The following is a 10534-nucleotide window of genomic DNA, read 5'->3' as shown; positions in this document are numbered from 1 at the left end:
TCTGATAATCGATTGAAGCCCACGGACATCTATTTTGCTACCTGTTGCCACCTTTTGCCATTCCACTAGACATTCCATTGATGTGCTTGGACACAGCACTCCGTGAACAGCCGGCTGAACATTTGTGGCTTACCCATACCATATTGAACGGAGCTGAGACAGTTGAACTAAACCGAAGTAATTTAGTGAGACATGAGGAAACATGTGAAGGTGCTTTAAGTTTATGATTTGTGTGGCACTTAGTTTTAAACATTCATGCCCATAAAAATTTGGGCTGATTTCTTCACAGTATTCTGATATTTTGAATTCCTGTTTTGTGTGTTTCATGAGCTGGAAGCCCAAATTACGTAGAAATAAACAAATTCGTGCAATTGTTTAAGTTGTGGGTCCTGAATCTGGAATCTATTAAAGTTTGACTTTTTGAATGGAATTATGTAAATTAAATATCTTTCCATGAAATGTTCTGTACTGTCAATTATCTTGTTGCCAATACTGGAATTTTTTCATTAACAAATAAATTAAAATAAATAAGAATACTGTACTCAGTCACTGAAAATGTTTTAGAGATATTTGTAGCCTATTGTAAAATAATTTATTTGGTTTAACAAAAGTCACGTAAGTCAAGTTTCCTGCCTGTAAGTAAGTAGACCTGGCAGGCAGCCTGCAGCCAGTCTTAATTAATGGCCCATCAGGGGCCCCTGCACCTGGTCTGCGCGGACAGGTGAAGTGGAGCTCTGGCGGTATTTTGGTGGATTTGAACGGACCAATCAGCGCGCTGCATTTGTTTGAGGACCCGTCGCACTCGGTGGTTCGCGTTTTTTTCCAGCTATCCCGCTCAGGTTGTGCAGAGACTTCATCATCCAACCTTCTCCATCAGAGCGGCTCTCTTTCTCAGGTATGTAAATATTGCGGAACATTTCAGAAAACAAATGGTTTGAATTAAACTCGGTAGGTTGAAAATAGATTTCAGGGGAAACAAAAAAAAAAAAAAACGTTGTGGAAAGTTAGCCTCTCCACAAGCTGTAGCTTACATCTGTTCCGTATCGCCATTGCTGTAAACTAACCATCGAAGTCATATATTTAAGATGTATTCATGCAACCTGTGTGCAGAAACAGTTCAATTCAATCTGTTAAAGCCTTTGTTCTCCATTGCAAACTGCATCGCAACGAACCGAGGCGTATGTTCAAGTGTGTTGCAGCCAGTTGCAAGCAAGTATGTACTGGTTATGCAGCATTATGCAGCACACTTCTATCGTCATCATAATAGCATGCCAACAGTTGCTCTGGACACGTTTAACGAAATTAAAATACACAGTTGCACTTTGTGAATGGCAGTGTGAAGGGATAAAAGCTTTGGTTGTTCACTTGAAGGAGCATATAGTAGAGGGGCGTCAAGTAACTTGCCCTGTGAGAGGGTGCACCTCTGTGTTCCGTGTAAAATCTTCCTTTACCTCTCACATCTCCAGAAAACATAAAAATTATTTGGAAAATGTGATTTGTGAAACAAGTATTGAAAATACTCAGAGTGCTGCAAGTGCTACCACAAAAGATTCCAGTGTGCCAGATGCAGAAGACACAGTCATAGATGGACCAAATTTCAGTGACTTGTATCTTAGAAATGAATGCATGTTTTACATAAAACCACAGGGACAGCATCTTCTTCCATCATCTACCATTCAAAACATTGTAGAAGAGATACAGAATATACATGAATTGGGACATACATACTCTTTAAATAGATTTAACTTGCTTCTTAAAGAAATGTCATTTGCAGATGAAGACATTGCAAAAATTTGTGACACAGTAAAGCAGTCGGACTTGTTCTCAGCTTGCCACACAGGGCCCATGAGAACTGCTTATTCAAGAGTCCAGTGTTTTAAAGACATGTTCAAATATGGGGAACCCAAAAAAGTGTTTTTGGGCAAAGATGAGGACAGAAAAGATAGATTTGCATACTATGTTCCTGTGCCAAATACATTAAAAGGTATGTTAGATTCCAAATATTGGCAGGGCCTAATGATGGCTCATGATGTTTCAAAAGCTGATGTTCTCTGGTAAGGTGTTTATGTCCAACATATTTTTTCAAGAAAACCCAAGTTGTCTCAAGCTGGTTCTCTATCAAGATGCATTCAAAGTTGTGAACCCATTGGGATCTGCAAAAAAAAAGCACAAGGTCTTGGCTGTATACTTTTCTCTACTCAACTTGCCACACCATGTCTGATCAAATACTGATCATATGCAGCTGGTCTTGTTATGTAGAGAGAAGGATTTCAAGGAATTTGGCCATTCCAGAGTTTTTTCAGAACTGTTGATTGACTTGAAAATACTAGAGGAGAATGGGATAACTATGGCAGATGAATCAGTTGTGAAAGGGGCTGTGTATTGCATTGCTGGAGACAACTTGGGGTCGCATTGCATCGGGGGTTTTACGGAAAATTTCAGTACATCTCAGTACTTCTGCAGATATTGTCTGATTACTCGTTCTGAATTTCAGAGTGAAAATCCAGCTATCATTGGACCGGAGCGGACTCCAGAAACATATCAATCTGCCACTCAACAGCTGGAGAGAGAGGATGTGACAGAAGTACAGGGGATTAAGTTCAGGTCAGTGTTTAATACTTTAGAGAACTTTAATGTTTGTTCACCAGGCATGCCCCCTTGTCTTGGCCATGACATCTTCGAGGGTGTCCTCTCATATGATGTTGCCCTTTATCTCAAATACATGATTGTCAAAAAGAAATGGTTGACATACACAATTTTGAACAGGCGCATCCGACAATTAAAATACAAAGCAACAGATGCTTGTTCCAAACCTTGTGCTGTCACTTCAAAAGCACTGAAACTCAGTGGACAAGCTGTACAAAACTGGAATTTCTTGAGACTGTTGCCTCTGTTCATTGGTGTTAAGGTGCAGGATTCACAAGATGATATATGGCAGTTAACATTGCAGCTTAAGGATATTGTTGACCTGATTTGTGCTCAGCAAATTTCTAAGCCTCGGGTTGCATATTTGAATGTTCTCATCCAGGAATATTTGGAGACCAGGAAGGCATTGTTTCCAGATAACGCACTGAGACGTAAACATCATTATTTACAGCACTATCCAGGGCTGATTCTGAAATTTGGTCCACTCATCAGGCTCTGGACCATGTGGTCCGAGAGCAAACATAGTTACTTCAAAAGATGTGCCAGATATCTGAAGAACTTCAAAAATCTGTGTTTGACTCTTTCAGAGAGACATCAATTGTTTCAGGCCTTTCTTTCTGCTGGAACAGTGACTCCCCCAACCCTGCAAATAAAAGATGGCTCACCATTTTACTCAGAACTTTACAGTGAGGAAGTTAAAGGTGCAGTTCTTCATTTTGGGTTCACTGAAAAAAATACAATGATTCCTGTTGATGTGCAGTATAATGGAATAACGTACAAGAAGGGCCAATTTGTAGTCAGTTGGAATGATGAGTCACTGGAGTTTGGTGAACTCTTCCTCACTTTGGTGAAGGATGAATCTGCACTTCATTTTCTGATGAGAGTTTATCGTGGAGAATTTCTTCCACACTACCACATGTACTTCGTAAAGGATGAAAGAAGAAGATTAGAATGCAGACACATTAGTAAACTGGTTGACATGTGGCCATTATCATCTTACATAAAATATGGGAATCAGTTTGCCCCATTAAAACATAGTGTTTTGTCATTGTAAATGCTTGATATTAATGGGTCAAAGATCAACCTTTTTTTAGTTTTCCTTATTTCAACAGATATGATGGATACACAAAAGGACATCCGTGATGCCATACGAGCAGTGCTTCCTGGCCTTTCACAGGAAGTTTTGGCTGCTTTAGAGGATGTGTTGGAGAACCTCGGCACTACAACCACAGATGATTTACAATATATCACTGAAGGAGACTTATTGCCTGTGCTGAAGCCCATACAGGCCAGAAGACTGGTTGCTGCGTGGGCCCAAAATAGTAAGTATTTCGACATAAAGTCTTGTGTAACTTTTGCATAAAAATATGTGCTTTACACCTAACTACAGATCAAAATGAAAATGAAAGGTCAACAAAGACAAATTTCAATCATATTTCATGTGTTTGTTTATTTGACAAGAACAACAATGTACAGCTTCTCATTTACACCTGGTAGTTCCTGTGCAGGGGACAGACAACAGTCTGTTAGAAAAGGAAACACTCTACATTAACAGTTACCTAACATTACTTTACACAGGTAAATTTGATATCACTAACACAATTTAAAAGATGAAAAATTGTAACAGTAAAAAGTACATGTACTTGTATATATTTATGCATAACTTAATTTGATATGACCAGTTAGTAAGATATTTCAAGATAATTGCAGTTTTGAGATTTAAGCATATTGTGTATAATATCTTGTTTTGATAAAAAAAAAAAATTCTTTTTTTACAGAGTACCAAAAAAATGTATACCGTATTTTCCGCACTATAAGGCGCACTTAAAAACCTTTAATTTTCTCAAAAAATGACAGTGCGCCTTGTAATCCGGAGCGCCTTATATATGGATCAATTGGTTAATTGGTTGATCCATACTGGTTGTACACGGCGCTCTGTCAAAATGTTTCAGTACGACTGGTAAACTACAAAGCCGCACCGCTTGCAGCATTACGTCTACCGTAGTCAGGGGCGTCGCCGAAGTAATAGCGGTAACACCTGTACTGTGCTTACTCCTAGTCCAACACCACTTGTGTGTGTATAACGTTTGAATGTACTGTTGCAGGAATTGCCTGAACTATATGTGATTAGAAGCTCAGTGTGTGGGGTGTATGTTTCATGTGTGTGTGTATGGAAGATGTTGACATTACTCCTCCGGACAGAGGTGGCGCTGTGTGCTGCCGTAGCTGAGAATCAAGAGTGAAGGAGTGACGTCGGTATTATTGTGTGTGTGGGGTGGGTAGAGACGGCGACCGGAGCAGCGGTGTATGAGTCTGTAAGCCCTGTGTTTTTACGTGATGCAAAGTCATTAAAAAGAACCCCGAATCTCGTCAACAACTCGGTGTTTTGATGCTGTTTCTTCATGCTCAACTCAGCAACGTATGAGTGAGGGAGTTAACCCCGAGGAAACTAGTAACTTTGGCCCTGGAGAAAGCGTCTCCCCTGTGTCATCAGACTACGGTCAGGGGACAGAAACAGGAAAGGTTAACAGTACGAACGTTTGATTTAGTGCATCAAACTGTTTCTTTTACGTGTTTAATGAATCAGGGAAAAGTTCCCTTTCACGTTTTAACTAACGTTTGATTTCAACGTCATAGACTCCAATGCATTCCTAACGTGCGGTTGGCTCTATTCAATAGGATTCTATGTAGAGGAGACCTTACCATGAGAGTGAATGGAGTTATCAGAACGCTGGTTTGTAGTGTATTAATAAAGTTTGACTGACTGACTTATCAGACTGTTTTGTTGACATTCTCTTTAGCACAGCTCCATCTAGTGGATGCATAACGCAACCCCAGTCAAACGTTTGACTGCAGTAGCTTCTATTCTATGCGCCTTATAATCCGTGCGCCCTATATATGAAAAAAGTTCTAAAATAGGCCATTCATTGAAGGTGCGCCTTATAGTGCGGAAAATACGGTACTTAATGTTTTTCAATTTCATTTGTTGTACCTTTCCAGACTCAATGGCTTCAACTTCAGGCGGGGCATCCTCCTCTCCACAGTCCGTTCAGTCCTCTCAATCTGCAGCCTCACTTTCACAACCATCGTCTGCTGCTATTTCATCACCTTCACTGAGCTGCTCCCCAGTTTTGCCAACCTGGGTTGACAGTTTTCAGATACCGTGGCAGAAGCTCCCGGAAGAGCTGATACAAACTTTGGAACGACAGAAAAGGCCAAGTGCACGACTTCGAAGATAAATGGTGAGGATTATTGTCTCTGAAATGATGCAGATTTGCAAGAATCCAACCAAACGCAACACTACTGAAATAGCAGAAAGGATGGTGAGCAGATATCCAAAGTCACTTAAGGATGCCATTGATGGTGACGTTATTGGACTTGGTTATCATTCCCTGGTAAAACAACTCCAGGCTAGAATTGAAAATGTCAAACGACAATACACACCAAAGATAACTAAACGCAAGGCAAAATCAGATAACGACACTGATGAGATACCTGCTGAGCAAAAAGCCAGTGTTCAAGACACGTATGGCTGTGTCAACTGGGAGCCAAAGTTTTTGCCCCTTTCTGAGACTGTAGAGAGTCAGCTTAAGAGAAAAGAAGACATGAAAAACATGTTCAAAGACAAAAATTACGCTGCAGAAGATGTGAAAGAACTTATCAAGTCCACCTTTTACACACAACGAAAGGACATCAATAAAGGTACAAGCATCCTAAAGTTATGCCAAGAATGGCCTTTTTTGTTCCACAAAACTGACATGGCAGAACACTTCCAGCAATTTACTGGCATCAATCTGATGGAAGCCTTCTTCACCAATCTGGACAAAAAAGGGGAGTGCATCCTCAACTTCCTTAAAACTGTTTTTGCTCAGAAATAAAACCAAGTTCTGGAGTCTCTCCTCAAGTTAGCAAATGAAAAGGTCGGTCCAGTGGTTGTACAGAGATGATTCTTCTTCTACTTGCTTTTTTTGGTGAGAAGGAAGAGCATATGTTCCACTATGTTGAGAAGACGAGCCTTGCTGAAGAGGTTGAGATGGAGGATGTGCCAGCAACACCCTGCCTTATTGTGTGTGGTATGTCTGAACCAAGTTTACAAAGTAGTTGAATGGTTGACACAGGAGCCTTTTGTAATACATATTTCTTCATGTTTTTTATTCACAGGGTCCTCTTGCTTTACTGCGGACTGCTTCATGTTGAGCGTTGATCAGAAGATTGTCAATGACGACATCACTGCCTTCTCCTGTGCATCTGCCTGATGTTTGGCAATTACTATTGTTTTAATATACACTACCCAGTGGGACTGCAGTCAACACTGGAGTTCCTCCAGAGGTAATTCTTATACTTGCATGCAGTCTATATTTACCAGCAAGATAAATTATTCACAATATAGATCAGAATGTTATTAGTTACCGAAATATAATAAATACAAAAGACAATTGAAATGGAGGGGAAAAACTGCTACATCTAAATGTTCATAATTGAAACAGTGCCAGTAGAAACTGTGGAAATGTTTTATCATTTATTTGCTGTTTCTGAGCAGTGTTTAAATTGTATATTTTTTATGGCCATGGGGACAGAAGAGTTCTCTGTTTGTGCCTATCCTGTGAAGCAGGATAGGCACAAAACCCTGTCACTAAATATTCCTCTGGTGAATGTTGTGTAGTGTGTCATTGTCTCTGCCACTGAATCCAGCCACCACAAAGCTAGATCTTGTGATATCTTTCTGTTAAGTCATTTATAAACATGACATTAGATGCAATAAAATTTCTTTTCTTCAAGGTGTTTCTTTTCAATAAATCCGGAAAGAGGAACAAAAGTTGAGCACAGCAAGAGGAGGAAGATCTTTGCGGTCAACCCAAGAGTCCTCACACTCATCGCTGACCTTGCAGACCATGAGTGGACTTAGACCATACTTTGTGAGTCATGTGATATGAGGTGTAATGTTATGTTAAAAACTGCATTTTATTGGTATTTACAGTGTAAGATTTCACATTTTTCATCTTCATGTACAATCTTGCAAATGAGGTGACTGGTTGTTTATGTAGGAGACATATTTTTTTAATTATTTTGTTTTTTTATATATGTATATAGCAGATGACACTTAAACAGGTTTTATGCTGCACCACTGTCACAGCTTAATGAATCTGTGGTGATTTTACTGTAACAAGTCAAAAAATCTGACAAACGGGAACAATTGGTAGCATTTCTAGCTTTTACTTGCTATCTATTTCAGAAAGGTTACAGTGGTGCCCAAAACAGTTATTCGAAAGTTCTTATTACTGTGTATGTGCCAATTCCATATGACCTGATATGGATTATTCATTTGAAACACACATGGCACCGGAGTAGAAATGATAATGTTGTCATATCTGTTCAAACCTTTGCACTAGTATAAGAGCATGCTGCATTTTGGAGGATGTGTTCCAAGTTCTTTGTAATCAGAGTGGTCACAGTGTTGTGAGAAGTTTGTACAGCCTCACAAATTTTCATTAAATGAAAAATTACAATAAAAAAAGTTTGGTTTTGGATATTTTATGTAGTTTTCCATGTTTTTACCATTAGACAAAACTGGTAACACATTATTTAGCTGCTATAATCGATTGATAATCCATTTCACAATTTACACTAACTAAAACATTTCTTTAATGTTTCAATGTTAATTTTTAGCCAAAAAGTTTTTTTTGTTTTTTTTTTCCCCCAGGGTAGAAACTTAGTTTTATATAACATGGCTTCAAAGTCTGTAATTAACCATAAAATCAACAATACTGGTGCTCTTTTACCATTTAAAGTATAGGATAAATACCCATCATTTTTACAGTTTTTTACCTTTGAAAAATACAGACAAAACTTGCATTAATAAAGTAATTTAGGGACATGTTCACATGGTAAATATGTATTTTTTAATTCAAACTGTTAATTTTACAGTAAAATGTTTTCAAATTTCATGGCATGAACCGTGTCTTATATATCCTTTAAATGTAACTTTTAGGACAAAATGTCATTTTTTTCAATGGTAAAAACTAATTTTTACAGTAAACGGTTAAAAAAAACAGAATTAATTACTGTAGAATCAGCAACACCAATACTCATCTACCGTAATTGTAAAAAATGTCTTACTGTAATTTTAACGGTGAAATTCTGGCAACCACAGCTGCCGGTTAATTACCGTTTAAAATGCAGACAAAAACCTGTATTCAGTGACATGTTTTATAATTTAGACTGTTAATTTTACAGCAAAATACTTTCATATTTCATGGCTCTAACTGTATTTTATATATTGTTTTAATGTACATTTTAGGATGAAACTTGATAAATTAAAATGGTAAAAACTGCCATTTTTACAGTAAAAAGTTAAATAAACCACCATTTATTACTGTAGACTCAGCAATTGTAAAAAATGTCTTACTGTAATTTTAACGGTTAAATTCTGGCAACCACAGCTGCCGGTATTTTACCGTAAAAATTACTTTTTTTTTTTTACAGTGCACTTACCTTTTCTTTGTGAAGGAAAGGATATGGGACCAGACAATGAAGAAAAATAAAACTTGGAAGATTACATATTTGCGTGGTAAGGTAATAATTTATAGAATTATAATCTTTCACATGGTGCAAGTCTACAAATTGGATGATTTTAGTTTCATTTGGTGTTAACTTTTGTCTTCTTGCCCAGGATTCATGTCCAGTATGTGGAGACAAGTTTGCTTCTTAGATGGTGCCCCTTCATGGCAGATCGGACATTAATGTTACTCAAATTTAGCTTGACATTTACAGTCAGAAAAATATTAAATGCTTTTGTTCAAACAAGCTGCCTCCTGTCTCACGAGAGCAAGGCCTTGGATTCATATCTCAACCAGCATTAGTGACAAAGTTAATTTGTCTTGTATCTGTCAGTGTTGATTTACCGTTGATCTGTCCTTAGTGGATTTCACCTTTTACCTTATGACTCTAGATAGGCACCAACCCCCTGAAACCTTGAACCGGATTCGATTTATACCATAATAAATGAATACTGTGTTTTCTGTATTCATCTTTGTTTTTAAGGTGATGTTACCACTGGAGAAGGGGTGAAGCACCATTTCTTCATCTTACTGATGAACAAATCGCAGTTTGGATTTTCCAAAGATTTTAACAAGTCTTTTGGGCCTATTTGGATTTTATATTTAATAACCTTTGCTACAATCATGCCATGCAGAACTTTAAATATATTCTTGCAAAAACATTGTATTTCTTATAATTATTCTTTGCTTTTTTGTCTCTATCCATGCAGGAAATTGCTCTGGTAATTTATTTTTTGAGGCATATTTATTTTTTCTGTGACATTCTCATGTCAGAAAATGGTAGAACGCAGCTCTCATGTATTCATTTCAATCTTATCACTGTCATTTGACTATTCAGTTGTATTGAGTCATTTCACTTTGTAAACATATATTCAGATCTTTTTTTACATTCAGATGTGTGATTATGAGCTACCTATGCCGCTAAGCAGATATGAACAAGTTTTTTCTTATCTTTAAAATGTGAGGTCTTTCGGAAATGTGTAAATTTTTAACTGTAATTTTAGCTGTTTTACAATTTATAAAACATGTCTTTATATATTGACACAGCACTGTTTCGCAGCTTTATGAGTGAGTTGATTTTCTGTTCCTATTTTCTGTAAACTTTCTTCTGAAGTAGTTCATTGACAGCGGCACATCCAAACAGAAATGGATGAATTTAATATCTGCACTGTCTCTGTTATTTTTTTTCAGTTATTTTTTTTTTTTTGCAGAAGATAAACTGTTGGTCAAATTCTGCGTTGGACGGGGAAAACCCCTGAAAGCAGGGGTGCCGAAAAGGGGAGAATCAGGAGGATTCTAGGAGCCCATGATTGACAGGGGTCCAGAGAGGC

The 10534-nt window shown here is 37.8% G+C and overlaps 1 long non-coding RNA gene across 2 annotated transcripts; it reads left to right on the top strand.

Moving 5' to 3' along the window:
• The first annotated feature begins 746 nt into the window (after positions 1-746).
• Positions 747-10245, top strand: LOC124860314. Of its 2 annotated transcripts, XR_007036317.1 has the most exons (9): positions 747-895; positions 2495-2604; positions 3759-3968; positions 4108-4224; positions 5647-6719; positions 6808-6975; positions 7426-7562; positions 9130-9214; positions 9688-10245. It is a non-coding gene; the product is annotated as an uncharacterized LOC124860314 (long non-coding RNA). The 2 variants fall into 2 exon arrangements; XR_007036316.1 differs by lacking the exon at positions 4108-4224.
• The last annotated feature ends 289 nt before the right edge of the window (positions 10246-10534 follow it).

This window comes from Girardinichthys multiradiatus, chromosome 23, assembly GCF_021462225.1.
Source record: "Girardinichthys multiradiatus isolate DD_20200921_A chromosome 23, DD_fGirMul_XY1, whole genome shotgun sequence".
NCBI lineage: Eukaryota > Metazoa > Chordata > Actinopteri > Cyprinodontiformes > Goodeidae > Girardinichthys > Girardinichthys multiradiatus.
This window is presented reverse-complemented; position numbering and strand designations above follow the sequence as displayed.